We start from the raw sequence: 15,217 nt of genomic DNA, 5'->3' as shown, positions 1-15,217 counted from the left end.
TTGAATCCCTTTGGCATTAGGAAAAGAAGAATTCCCTTTTGTGTCTATAACATAAGTTCAAAGGAAACGGGTTAAGTCTGACACCCCCCCCCCCCCCGTCCTCTCCTCTCCCCGCTGAGAATGTTCACGGCTGCCCATTCACAAGCGTTCAAATGAATGGATAGGACGCGTGATGGCCAAGCTACGGCCTCTTCCTCTGATGCCCAGACACCTTGCTCTCCACCCCGATGTCTCTTCCCAGGATGCTGGCCCTTGTAGTGTCCCATGGAGGAAGGGGGCCACAGGCTTTGGGTTACGAGTAAATGGTAATGACCTCTGTGCCTCCTCCCCGTACCAGCAACACACGCTCCAAACCCTCTGTCAGGACCTCCAGGAACTCCATGTCTGGGAGAGTGATGAGTTAAGGTCACAGCGCAAGAGAACAAAAGTGCATTTATTAGGTGCCGCTTCTTGGACAGTGTCTAACAAAGTGTTGCCCGTACCCGTACCCCACTTTGTCCTTATCAGAGAACCAACAAAGATGTATACAAAAAAAAAAAAAAAAAAGCCCAAAGCTACATCCAATATGACAAAAATACCCAGTGAATTACCTATATATCTCTTGAAAATGGGTCATTTAGTGAAACCCTTTGGCCAAAGCATTTTAAGCCTGCAAGCCACATCAAGGCATGACCAAATATTGCAGGTCCTAACACTAACTGATTAAAATTCTTATTTACCACTATTAGAGGAAGAATGATCGCATTGGATCTGTCCCAACCACCTGCATGAAAAAGACCTGCTTACTTGGAAAGTGGGGAGGGGCAAGCTTAAACCCTGGGAGGGAGGAGCCACTAACCTCCAAAACAGCTGGACCAGCCATGTGTTTAACCAACAAAGATGACAGTAGGGGGAGGGGGGGTTAGACATTGGTGAATCTGCCCCAGTGACATCAGAAGGGAGCCGCTGGAGGAAATCAAACCCCTTCCAAGTATCGGCTCAGCAGGTTTACAAACCAACTTTTAAACAAAATTCTAAAATACTTGTGTTGCATTTGTTTAAAAAAGCAACATGTATCCTCTTGTTAAACATGCCACTGCCAGTAGTACACATTAGTCCTAGGAGGGACTGCCCATTTAAAGAAATGTAACTGCATAAACGCACACAGCAGCGGATTTCAGAATCCGCCGCCCGAGGCACTTCCATGTGCCCCGCTGGCAGGTTTCTGTACCACTGTGAGAAACGTAGAATGTGACACGGCAGATGGGAACCACGTGGCCCCCTCCCCCCACGTGTCTGCCCAATTTACGAAGTGCTGTCAAACCGCAGACCCTACGCGATCCTTGGGGCACCCCAATCCTCATATTTAGGATTTAGCCCTATGTCTGTCCCAAGCATACTTAAGTGCCATTACTATGTATTAGCCCCTAACACCTCTGCTGGGAGGCTGATCCATAAAGAAGTACTTCCTCACATTCCTCCTTGGCCTGCTCCCCTGCAGCTTCAGAGAACGGCCTCTTGTTCTAGCGCTTCTCCCTTCTCTGAAACATGCTTCGCTCCTGCACTTTGTTGAAACCCTTTACATAGAAACTTTCACCTATCACATCCCCCCCTCTCCCTTCTCTCCTCTAAGCTGCACATATTAAGGTCCTGAAGTCTTTCCCGATAAGTATTATGCTGTAGACCATGCACCATTCCCCCTTCTTTGTACAACCTCCAATTTATTTACGTCCTGACGGAGTTATGGTCTCAAGAACTGAACACAGTGCTATATATCTACCAAGTGGTATCGCCCCCGATTCTTTCTGCTGCCAATACCTCCAACACAGCGTTTCCCCATTGCTGTCACATTGCTCACCTACTTTTGCATCTGCCGAACTAACGACTCCCTGCTCCCATTCCTCTATAGCAGGGGTACGCAAACTTTTCCGTCAGCGCCCCCGTGCCTGCTCCCCCTCCCCCCCTTACCTTGTCTCCGGCGTTTGACGTCAAGACGCCATGTGTCCAAGCATTGGCAACGAGGCGCCATGTGACCACGCGGCATCATTTGACACCACGTTGCCATGGCGACGCATCACCAGAAGTCGCCGAAGAACAGGTATGGGATCTTACGGAGGCCTTGCACGCGCGTCTCCGGCACGTAATTTAAATGCTTTGGGGAAGAGCGCAGGGTCCCTGTAAGCGCCGTGTGCCCCCCCCCCCCTTGAACATTTCGTACCCCCTCAGTTTGCGTACCCCTGCTCTATAATAATTGACATTATAGTGCCATTAGTCCTGTATGAAGTATTATTCAGTATTTTCCCTTGCACTCTCTCCCTTGTTCGTCATTATTGCGTTTCCCGGCGTAAGGATACAGTTCTCGTCACCCTGGGGGTTGCGAGGCGGACCCGGCATATTTAGGAGCACGAGTTTGGCATCGTGGGACTTGTTGACGATGACCTCGTTCAGCTTCACGGCCGTGTGCATCCGCCGCACATTAGACTGGTCCCTGGGAGGACATCATGTGCATGTTACATACAAAACACGAGTAACGTCACAGACGCACGCCATATACACGGCAAAGGATGACACGCGCAGTCACATGGTGTCGCGCGCACACACGCTTGCAGTGCCACACGCACGCAGTGCCAGGCTCACGGGCGCATGCTGAGCAGCTCCTGGAAGCTGGGCATCACGTTGCTTTGTAGTCCGCGCACTGCCTGGTGTACTGCCTGGTGCTTGTCCTTGGTCCAGGTCATGTGTACTCTGTCTGGGGTGGCCTCGGTGTCCTCGTCATCGTCGGAGCCGACACTGGTCAGACGCAGCATGGAGTTGCGGTCCTTCACCAGCTGCGCCTGGGGGGAGTAGGAAAGAGAGAGACCTGCAGAGCGTCGCTCTCGATCCCCTGGCTCTCTCTGCGCAGCGGCGCTGCTGCTCACCTCCCGCTCCCGGTCGGTCTTGGAGAGGCGCATCTGCCTCAGCATCTGGGACCGCTGCTCCATCATGAGCGTGCGCTCGTACGTGTACGCAGAAATGTCACTGTCGTGCTGCGCAAGACACAAGATGGGGTGAGACGCTCTGCTCCGGCCCGTCACCGTCCCCTCCCGGACACCTCCCCCCGCCTCTTACCATCTCCACCACCTCCACTTCGGCCGGGATGCGCAAGTGATAGAGGAACGTGGCCAGGTCATTCTTCATCTGGATGCTGTTATCTTCCATCTGAGCCACAGTGAAGATCCGCATCTTACACTTACGCCACACCTGGGGGGGGGAGGTCGTGGGGAGAGAGCAGGAGGGGTGAGCCAAGGGGGGAAAGAAGAAGAGGAGGGGGGGAGGGAAGAGAAGAGGGAAGAGGAGAGGTGGGGGGGAAGAAGAGGCGAGGGGGGGGAAGAAGAGGCGAGGGGGGGGGAAGGAAGAGGAGAGGGGGGGGAGGAAGAGGAGAGGGGGGGGAAGAAGAGGAGAGGGGGGGGAAGAAGAGGAGAGGGGGGGGAAGAAGAGGAGAGGGGGGGAAAGAAGAGGAGAGGGAGGGGGAAGAAGAGGAGAGGGAGGGGGAAGAAGAGGAGAGGGAGGGAGAAGAAGAGGAGAGGGAGGGAGAAGAAGAGGAGAGGGAGGGAGAAGAAGAGGAGAGGGAGGGAGAAGAAGAGGAGAGGGAGGGAGAAGAAGAGGAGAGGGAGGGAGAAGAAGAGGAGAGGGAGGGAGAAGAAGAGGGAGGGAGAAGAAGAGGAGAGGGAGGGAGAGAAGAGGAGAGGGAGGGAAAGAAGAGGAGAGGGAGGGAAAGAAGAGGAGAGGGAGGGAAAGAAGAGGAGAGGGAGGGAAAGAAGAGGAGAGGGAGGGGAAGAAGAGGAGAGGGAGGGGAAGAAGAGGAGAGGGAGGGGAAGAAGAGGAGAGGGAGGGGAGAAGAGGAGAGGGGGGGGGGAAGAGGAGAGGGGGGGGAAGAGGAGAGGGGGGGGAAGAGGAGAGGGGGGGGGAAGAGGAGAGGGGGGGGAAGAAGAGGAGAGGGGGGAAGAACAGGAGAGGGGGGGAAGAACAGGAGAGGGGGGAAGAAGAGGAGAGGGGGGGAAGAAGAGGAGAGGGAGGGGGGAAGAAGAGGAGAGGGAGGGGGGAAGAAGAGGAGAGGGAGGGGGGAAGAAGAGAAGAGGGAGGGAAAGAAGAGGAGAGGGAGGGGTAGAAGAGGAGAGGGAGGGGAAGAAGAGGGAGGGGAAGAAGAGGGAGGGGAAGAAGTAGGGGGGGTAGAGGAGAGGGGGGGTAGAGGAGAGGGGGGTAGAGGAGAGGGGGGGAAGAGGAGAGGGGGGGAAGAGGAGAGGGGGGGGAAGGAGTGCATGGCAGTGTCAGCCTGCACCGTGCACCTCCTAACCTTGTGCTGTTTGATCAGGAATGGCAGCAGCATGAGCATGCCCCCATCATGCACCACCCACCACACGTCGATGTGGCCCTCTGCCAGCGGCTCCCGGGAGCCAGGGAACAGAGACACATTCTTAGCCACCAGTAGGGCCTGGCGGGCAGCCGTGGTCACACGAACCATGGCTGGGGGAGGAGAGGACAGAGGTCACATGGGGGTGGAAAGGAGAGGACAGGTCACATGGGGGTGGGGGAGAGCGGACAGAGGTCACATGGGGGTGGGAAGGAGAGGACAGGTCACATGTGGGTGGGGGGGAGAGAGGCCAGAGGTCACATGGGGGTGTGAAGGAGAAGACAGAGGTCACTAGAGGACAGATGTCACATGGGGGCGGGGGAAGGACACGGGTTAGTGAGCGTGGAGTCCCACACAACACACAGGAGTCACACGCATTTCCTGGCCCGGGAGTCGTCACTCTGCCTCCAGCCGCTCGGCCAGCCCCATGATCACCGTGTTGTGCCTCATGCCCCCGAGGCCGCAGGATTGGATGAGGTGGGACAGGCCCTCCGCTGCTTCTGGGCCACAATCACCTGGCAGAAACCTTTCACGCGCTCCAGATCCATCAGCTGCTTCACTGCCTGCGGGGGGGAGGAGAGACAGGAAGTGACGGGGAGAGACGGGGCACAACGTTCTGCGGGGAGAGAAAATGAGCGATGTTCTGCAGGGAGGGAAGAGAAAAGGAGTAACGCTCTGCGGGGAGAGAAAAGGAGCGACGCTCTGCGGGGAGGGAAGAAAAAAAAAAAGGAGTAGCGCTCTACGGGGCAGAATCGGGACGACACTGCAGGAAGTGACGGAGCGATGTTCTGCAGGGGAGAGAAAAGAAGTGACGATCTGCACGGAGAGACAGGGAGAGATGGAGTATCTGCAGGATACGGACGCTCACCTGCTCAGCTGCCATCGCCTCCCCGTAAGAATCCAAAGGTCCGAGTCCAACTTCACCAGCACCAGGAGCTGAGGTCTATACACACACACACACACACACACACACACACACAAAAGAGAAATCACACCATATATACAAAACAATTAGCTAGTGCACGCGTCATAAATACTAAATTAATATACTTCACCAAAATCAAATGACCAGGGAAGGAGGACACGACACTACTAGGAGCTGTAGGTGCTGTGTCTCTCTGTGTGTGTCTCTCTGTGTGTGTCTCTCTGTGTGTGTCTCTCTGTGTGTGTCTCTCTGCCTCTGCTTACAAACAGTGCATCCTGGAATGTATCTGACTGAAGCCTGTTATAGCCTATTATATTATAGTCAGTCACATAACATTCCAAGAGATACTGTTTTTAAGGTAAAACCCTTTCTTGCTTTATCCATTGTAACATCGCCAGAAGAAGAGATCAGTATCTCGAAAGCTCGCACAAATAAAAGCATTTAGTTAGCCACAGAACGGTATTATCTATTCGTTTTTTTTCATATATATATTATATATATACACACACACACACACATATATACACACACACACACATACATATATACACACACACACACACATATATATACACACACACACATATATATATATATATATATATACACATACACACACATATATACAGTGTTCGACAAACCTATACATTTGCTCGCCCCGGGCAAGTGGATTTAACATCGTGGCGAGCTCCTATTGGCCCAAGCAGCACATGTGTGGTACTAGGTGGCGAGTAGATTTTTTTTGTCCGGCGAGTAGATTTTTTGGGATTTGTCGACGTGTGTGTGTGCTGTGGTGTGGTGTGGTGTGGTGTGTGGTGTGGTCGTGTGTGTGGTGTGTGTGTGGGTGTGTGTGGTGTGTGTGGTGTGCTGTGGTGTGTGTGGTGTGTGTGGTGTGTGTGGTGTGTGGTGTGTGTGTGTGTGTGTATATATATATATATACACACACACACATATATATATATACACACACACACACACATATATATACACACACACATACACATATATATATACACACACACACACACACACACACACACACACACACACACACAGCACACACACACACACACACACACATATATATACACAACACACATATATATATACACACACACACACACACACACGCCCCAACCTCTCACCTCCAGTTCTTGGTGTGGGGGGGGGGCCCCTCTTCCAGTCGCAGGAGAGCGAAGCGAGCAGCGCTCAGACGACAGACCCCGGATCCCGTCACCCCCACTCCTTCTCAGCCCTGCACAGACGCACACACTGAGGGTCAGAGCCGCGCTGCGCAAGGGGACAGGGAGCCGCGCTGCGCAAGGGGACAGGGAGCCGCGCTCCGCACGGGGACAGGGAGCCGCGCTCCGCACGGGAACAGGGAGCCGCGCTCCCGCAAGGGGGAGCAGGGGAGCCGCGCTGCGCAAGGGGACAGGGAGCCGCGCTGCGCAAGGGGACAGGGAGCCCGCGCTGCGCAAGGGGACAGGGAGCCGCGCTGGCGCAAGGGGACAGGGAGCCGCGCTGCGCAAGGGGACGGGGGAGCCGCGCTGCGCAACGGGGACGGGGAGCCGCGCTGCGCAAGGGGACAGGGAGCCGCGCTGCGCAAGGGGACAGGGAGCCGCGCTGCGCAAGGGGACAGGGAGGCCGCGCTGCGCAAGGGGACAGGGGAGCCCGCGCAAGGGGACAGGGAGCCGCGCTGCGCAAGGGGACAGGGAGCCGCGCTGCGCAAGGGGACAGGGAGCCGCGCTGCGCAAGGGGACAGGGAGCCGCGCTGCGCAAGGGGACAGGGAGCCGCGCAAGGGGACAGGGAGCCGCGCTGCGCAAGGGGACAGGGAGCCGCGCAAGGGGGACAGGGAGCCGCGCAAGGGGACAGGGAGCCGCGCAAGGGGACAGGGAGCCGCGCAAGGGGACAGGGAGGCCGCGCAAGGGGACAGGGAGCCGCGCAAGGGGACAGGGAGCCGCGCCAAGGGGACAGGGAGCCGCGCAAGGGGACAGGGAGCCGCGCAAGGGGGACAGGGAGCCGCCGCGCAAGGGGACAGGGAGCCGCGCAAGGGGGACAGGGAGCCGCGCAACGGGGACAGGGAGCCGCGCAAGGGGACAGCGGAGCCGCGCAAGGGGACAGGGAGCCGCGCAAGGGGACAGGGAGCCGCGCACGGGGAGACAGGGAGCCGCGCAAGGGGACAGGGAGGCCCGCGCAAGGGGACAGGGAGCCGCGCAACGGGGGACAGGGGAGCCGCGCAAGGGACAGGGGAGCGCGCGCACGCGACAGGGGACGGCCGCGCTCCGGCACGGGGAGACAGGGAGCCGCGCAAGGGGAACAGGGAGCCGCGCTCCGCAAGGGGACAGGGGAGCCGCGCTCCGCAAGGGGACAGGGAGCCGCGCTGCGCAAGGGGACCGGGAGCCGCGCTCCGCAAGGGGACAGGGAGCCGCGCTGCGCAAGGGGGACAGGGAGCCGCGCTGCGCAAGGGGGACAGGGAGCCGCGCTGCGCAAGGGGACAGGGAGCCGCGCTGCGCAAGGGGACCAGGGAGCCCGCGCTGCGCAAGGGGACAGGGAGCCGCGCTGCGCAAGGGGACAGGGAGCCCGCGCTGCGCAAGGGGACAGGGAGGCCGCGCTGCGCAAGGGGGACAGGGAGCCCGCGCTGCGCAAGGGGGACAGGGAGCGCGCGCTCCGCAAGAGGACAGGGAGCCGCGCTCCGCAAGGGGACAGGGAGCCCGCCGCTGCGCAAGGGGACAGGGAGCCGCGCTCCGCAAGGGGACAGGGAGCCGCGCTGCGCAAGGGACAGGGAGCCGCGCTGCGCAAGGGGACAGGGGAGCCGCGCTGCGCAAGGGGACAGGGAGCCGCGCGCTGCGCAAGGGGACAGGGAGCCGCGCTGCGCAAGGGGACAGGGGAGCCGCGCTGCGCAAGGGGACCAGGGAGCCCGCGCTCCCGCAAGGGGACAGGGAGCCTTGCTGCGCAAGGGGACAGGAGCCGCGCTCCGCAAGGGGACAGGGAACCGCGCTCCGTAGATGATGGGAGGGAAGCGACACTGCAGGGAAGAGCAAGTAAGGGAGCAACGCTCTGCAGAAAGAGCTCACCCATGGTACTCTATGTACTTGTAGATCATGCCAGCGATCACCATGGAGATAATTGCGTAATACCAGGACGAGATGAACATGAGCGCCACACACAGTGCCATGCCTAAGAACGATAAGGTCCTGCAGGGGGGAGAGCGACACGTCTAGGACTGCTGCACACGGACACCCTCTAGGACTGCACGATGGTCACTAATACATGGAGGCAGCGAATGCCACATTCACGACTGGTGACCTCAGGGAGTCCGGCTCAGCGGGGAGCGGCTCATGGGCAGGACTCACCAGTGATAATACTGGAAACGCGGGCGCCAGTTGGGGAGAGCGAAGGAGAGTCTGTAATCCACAGGCCAGATTCACAAAGAGGTAACACATCAGAAAAAACCTGCGGACGGGGAGAGAGGAGAGGGGGAGAGAGAGAGGGAGAGGGGAGAGAGGGAGGGAGAGACAGAGGGAGACAAGGAGGAAGAGAAAAGAAAGAGTAGAGAGAGGAACGAGAGAGGAAGAGAGCGAGAGAGAAAGAAAAAAGAAAATAGAGGAGAGTGAGAGAAAGGAAGGAAGAGGGAGAGATAGGTTGATATGGAGGGTGGGACTTACTATAGGGCATGAGGAAGGGATATGTCAGTGACATGTTTCATATGGTGCATTGGTCATGGATTGTAGTTGTGATGGATACTCAACATGACACCTCTAGGACTATGCGCCTACACAAAGGACAAAGGGGCAGAATCTAGGACCTTAAGGGTTGGGTAGCTCAGTAGACGGTGCAGGAACACAGAAGCCTGGCACTGCTAGGGTCAGATAATGCCAGATAGAGTAGAACACCTCTGGGGCTGGATGGTGCAGGGATAGAGAGACCCTGGGACCTTTAGGGCTGGATGGTGGAGGGTATAGAAAGCCTGGCTCCTCTAGGGCTGGATGGTGCAAGGATAGAACCTGGCACCTCTTGGGCTGGAAGAAGCCAGAATACGGATATGCCGGGCACCTCTTGGGTTGGAAGTCAGCGGGTACATACATGGAGGAGTATCGGTGCCACCAGGTCCAGAGAGGCGATGAGGATCCCCCAGCTCAGCGATCACGACTGTCAAGAGCAGGGCCCACGTTGGCTCCCCGTTACACTTCCCGTGCCCAAATACCTGATGCCACATGATAGCGAGAGAGTGGATGAGCCACCTTGTGCGTGTACCTGTCTCTGTCCGACTTCATCTGTCTTTCCACGTCTCTCACCCGTTACTCCGTCTCCACGGTCAGTCTCTATCCCCCTGCCTACCTTTATTCCCCGTCTATCCCGCCCTCCGGAAGAGTATGACCCAGTTCTTTGTGATAGTCCGCGGAAGTCCCCCCATGTCTCGCTCTCCTCGTGGTTCTCTCTCCTTCTCTCCCCCGACTCACCCTCAAGAAGGGAATGATCCCGTCCTTAGCGATCGCCTGCAGCAGCCGGGGAGCTCCGGTCAGACTCTGCAATCCGGCTCCGCAGGTGGAGAAGAACGATCCGATGACTATGACCCACGGGGACGGCCACGACAGAGCTCCCACCACCAGGGTCCCCCTTCACCGCGTCTCCAAACCTGTGGGGGACAAGAGACCCAGACTGTGACTCCATCCAGACACGCCGCAGATAGCACCGCTCTTCCCCAAGCTTCACGCTCCCGCTCGCCGGGCCCGCCTCCTCACTTACTTGTCTCTGAGCACCACTCCGTCTATGCAAGCACCCAAACAGGATGACATTACTGAGATCTGAGGTCGGGAGTTTAAGGGCAGAAACTGTACAGTGTGCCACTTACTTTCTATCCCCCCCCCCCAGAAAATAGTTATCCGACAAGAACGCACTTTCAGAGTGTAAGCTCTGTGGGAAAGCGCTTTCCTTTCACCTCGTGTTTACAATTTCAAGTGTTTTTGTAAACGCAGTAATAACATATATCAATAGCCATAGAGGGGAGATACACCGCTCAGCCACTAACAGGGGATCAGGAAGCACCAGGGGAAGGGTAGGCAAATAAGAACCCAGAGCCCAAGCAACACTCCAAGGAGGAGAGTGGGGCACTGGAGAAGCCCCCTGGTAACATGCACTCGCTGATAGAAAGTGTATCATTTAAAGTCTATAGCAGTGTACTAAAACCAATTTCATATAGTCCTAGAGACTATAGGACGTCCTCCTGTGAGTGTTGCTCTGGGTTCTTTTGACGTACTCATGTATCAGAACACATGACGCCAGGCTGAGCGCGGGGAGCGGTATCTCGCTCTCCTCGCGGGGGTCACAACTTTCACTGTCCCCGGAGTCGAGGGGGTGTTGGCTTTTCATACGGGCGCCTCGCGGGACCGCACACGTCAGGCTCCGTCAGCACGTGTGTATACACAAGGAAACGACGTCACGTGTATATCGTCTGTGTCGTCCCTTAGGTCAGGGGTGCGCACATTGTTTCCTCTGCACCCCCCCTTGCTCGTGCCCCCCCCCCCCTTACCTGGTCTCAGCGTTGCCCGAAGCCGTCGGAGACAATGTAAGGGAACTTACAGAGGGCTCGCACGCGGATCCCTTGGCATTTAAATTTTAATGCTTTGGAGAGGAGCACAGGGCCTCCATAACCGCCGGCTCCCCCCCCCAAGAAAATCTCAAACCCTCCCCCACCCTCCCCTAGGTTTTCAAAACTGGCCCATTAACATCGCCCCGGGCGGCGGTTCATTTCTCTTCATATTCGCGGTCACATGCACATGGATTTATTGTTATCTCAGAGCTGGCAGAAATAATAGATAGAAAGATGGGTGACCAACAGAGAGATATACTAGACAGCACTCGTGATGAATAAATGAGAATCTAATGTGGGTGGTGCTCAAGGGAACAAGGGGGAGCCCCCAATTGCCTCCCAAACAACATAAATTAAACAATAAATGTTACCGGCACTCAAAGTGATGCAGCGTAAGCAAGTGGATCAGCCAAATGAATGTAATAATATTCATACAAGATGCGCAGCAAAAGCTAAATAATGACCGATAACGTCTAAGTAAACTAAATCAGGGAGAGAAACGGGGAAGGGAGAGGAAGGATGGGAGAGGAAAAGGGGGGGTATGGAAAAGGGGTAAAAAAAAGTCCAGGGGCAAGGGGGGGGCAACGAACGTTGCGGGGTATAAAACCCCTTCTTCAGGCCCCGTTCTCAGAGAGACCGTAGTCCCCCAGTACTCTCCCTGTACCCTGTGACTAAACTCCCTGAGGCAAAGGATGTCAAGCTAATGAACAGTGAGGTCAAAGTAAATGTCAACAGCAAACAGTGACAGCTGCATGGACAGGCGGGAGCTGGCTGCATTAGTGCTTCGTCTCTTAGGATTTCAATTGTGCTGCCAGTGACAGTCCATGTCTATGAGACCACATCCCCCCTATATATAGCCCCTCTTTGCCAGCTATTGTCACTTTAGCACTCACATTGCTCATAGCTGTTGACATTTACTTTGACCTCCTGTTCATTAGCTTGTCATCCTTTTGCCTCAGGGAGTTTAGTCACAGGGTACAGGGTTAGTTACCAGGGGACGACGGTCTCTCTGGGAAAGGGCCTGAAGGTTTTTTTTTTTTTTCAACTTTATGTTGTATTCACTTTTTTTAAAGGTTACAGCAATTGTGATACACATTATAACCCTTTTCAATCTGTTTTGTAATACGTCCGCACCTGTTTTATGTGACGACAAATTCACATATACTCACACTGAACAAAGACTCGGGGGGGGGTGACACATTAGGAAAAGAAAAGGGGGGGGGCGGGGGGAGAGGGGAAGGGAACCCTAATTTCACACCAGCTGATTCCATTGGATCGCTTCCTTTCCTGAGTTTCAACTCCATTTTGCATTTTGGGTGTTTCTGCCTACTCTGCAAGATCCTTGAGAAAGGGCGAACTCGCCCGAAACGCGTGGGAGGCCTTTTTGTTATGTTCCCTAGTATCCGTTTTATGTAAGTCTTAATAAATTATTTTTATCCTACCTGGTGAGTCTGATATCTATCGGAAGCAGCGCTGATAATCGGTCTTTCCTATCTCTTGCCCTCAATTGCACCCGATCTGGGAACAAATTCAGATTTGGCTAAAGAGGATTTTGGGGCCTCGAAATTCCTCTAGATCCCTGGTTATTCCTATTAAAAAAACCACTGGAGGGCCTGTCAAGAGCAGGGAATAAATTAATCGCCCATTTTGCGCGACGGCAATGTGGAAACAAAAAGCAATGCCATCTACAGAGAAGATTCGGAACAGAATTTGGTTTGGTCTGCCAGATGGAGCAATTGACAAGTTAGGTCATATGACACTGGCTCAAATTTTCAAGTTTGGCTCCCATGGCTGGCGCAAACAGACATCGCAGGGGGTGAGCAATGCCACCATTTGGCTATTATAGAGAAAGGCGAGGTCTCCTTTGACGAATAGCAGTAATCAATAGACGGCGACGGAAAAGACAGATAGAGGTTACCCGGGACCCATATAGGGAGGTCAGATATGGCACACACGTTGCATGCAAGGATCTTGCAGAGTAGGCAGAAACACCCCAAAATGGAGTTGAAACTCAGGAAAGGAAGCGATCCACAATGGAATCAGCTGGTGTGAAATTAGGGTTCTCTTCCCCCCCCCGCTTTTCTTTCCTAATGTGTCATCCCCCCACCCCCCCATAAAAAGGTGCGGACGTATTACAAAACAGATTGAAAGGGTTATAATGTGTATCACAATTGCTGTACCTTTGAAAAAGTGAATAAAACAAAGTTGGAAAAAAAAAACAAAACCCTTCTTCAGGCCCTTTCCCAGAGAGACCGTCGTCCCCTGGTACTTCCCTGTACCCTGTGACTAAACTCCCTGAGGCAAAAGGATGACAAGCTAATGAACAGTGAGGTCAAAGTAAATGTCAACAGCTATGAGCAATGTGAGTGCTAAAGTGACAATAGCTGGCAAAGAGGGGCTATAGGGGGATGTGGTCTCATAGACATGGACTGTCACTGGCAGCATAATTGAAGTCCTAAGAGACGAAGCACTAATGCAGCCAGCTCGCCGCCTGTCCATGCAGCTGTCACTGTTTGCTGTTGACATTTACTTTGAGCTCACTGTTCATTGAGCTTGACATCCTTTGCCTCAGGGAGTTTAGTCACAGGGTAAAGGGAAGTACCGGGGGACTACGGGTCTCTCTGGAACGGGCCTGAAGAAGGGGTTTTATACCCCGAAACGTTCGTTGAACCCCTTGCCCTGGACTTTTTTTTTTTTACCCCCTTTTCCTTACCCCTCCTTTTACCCTCCCCATCCTTCCCTCCCTTTCCCCGTTTCTCCTCCCTGATTTCGTTTACTTAGACGTTATCGGTCATTATTTAGCTTTAGCTGCGCATCTTGTATGTATATTATTACATTCATTTGGCTGATCCACTTGCTTATGCTGCATCACTTTGAGTGCCGGGGAACATTTATTGTTTATGGGTGACCAACGTTCTCAGGCGCTCACTGGGGTTATCAACAGCACCGAATCGGACATCTGGTTCCGCAACCAAGTCTCTGCCGGCGGCGTTCAGGCCGCAGCCGCGGGACACTTCGATAAGGTCAATGCATTTCAGGGTTAATTTAGCAGTTAGGGTAAGGGGTTAAGGGTAGGAGTTGTAGGGTAACGGGTTAGGTTTTTAGGGTAGGGGGTTGGAGTAAAGGGCTAAAGATATTTAGGGTTCTAGGGTAAGGGTTTTAGGGTAGGGGGGAAGCGTTAGAATTAGGTTGTAAGATTAGGGGGGTTTGCGGTAAAGGATAAGGTTAGAGACTTCCCTTGGCGGCGCAAGGGTCCCTGTAGCGAGTTGCGGATAAATGCTGACCAACATGTCCTGTACAGTCATTAGCAGTCACCACCGGCACCTCCCCCCAGGACTCACCACCGGCACCTCCCCCCAGGACTCACCACCGGCACCTCCCCCCAGGACTCACCACCGGGCAGCCTCCCCCCCGTACTCACCACCGGCACCTCCCCCCTGGACTCACCACCGGCACCTCCCCCCCGGACTCACCACCGGCACCCTCCCCCCGGGACTCACGCCTGGGACTCACCACCGGCACCCTCCCCCCGGGACTCACCACCCCGGGCACCTCCCCCCGGGACTCACCACCGGCACCTCCCCCGGGACTCACCCACCGGCACCTCCCCCCCGGACTCACCACCGGCACCCTCCCCCCAGGGACTCACCACCCCGGCACCTCCCCCCAGGAACTCAGCCACCCGGCACCTCCCCCCAGAACTCACCACCGGCACCTCCCCCCAGGACTCACCACCGGCACCTCCCCCCGGATTAGGACACTTGCCTCATGTCTGATCTTTAAATCTCGTCACGCTTTCCATCCCCACGCCCCGTTTCCGGGGCGTCTCCAAGCGATCTCCCACCGCAGAGACCCCGAGATAAGATACCAAGTGGAAACAAGGTGGTGGTATTTACTTAGTCATTTCTGGAAAGATAACGGGAGGGGGGGGGGGCGGAGAATATACAAGATCTGTGGGGAACACCGGAGAACCATCATTTGTGATACCTTCTGCCTGAAGCACTACAAATAAGCCGAAGTATCCGTACTTTCTCTGCTGAAATCTCCAGATTCGACTTTGTTGGCTCATTTTTGCTAGATCATTCTGTTTGATCCGAATGAGGGAAAGTACCACAAGATGCATGTAGGGAATGGGCCAGAAGGGTTTATTACCCTGAAACGTTAACGTTTTCCCCTTGACACTTTTGTGAATATTATTGTGTTATTGTTTCTTATTTTTACCTTTTTCCGCCCCCTTATTTTCCCCTATTTGTTTGTCCTTCCTGCTCACACACTGTGTGATTGCTCTGTTATCTGTATACTTACATTGCACAGTATTTCACTTTTATTCCC

The 15,217-nt window shown here is 55.1% G+C and overlaps 1 pseudogene; it reads right to left on the bottom strand.

Annotated features, from left to right (window-relative positions):
* LOC142465236 (solute carrier family 12 member 6-like) overlaps positions 1-15,217 on the bottom strand; it is a 25,093-nt pseudogene continuing 9,876 nt past the window's right edge.

Source organism: Ascaphus truei, chromosome 13 (assembly GCF_040206685.1).
Source record: "Ascaphus truei isolate aAscTru1 chromosome 13, aAscTru1.hap1, whole genome shotgun sequence".
NCBI lineage: Eukaryota > Metazoa > Chordata > Amphibia > Anura > Ascaphidae > Ascaphus > Ascaphus truei.
This window is presented reverse-complemented; position numbering and strand designations above follow the sequence as displayed.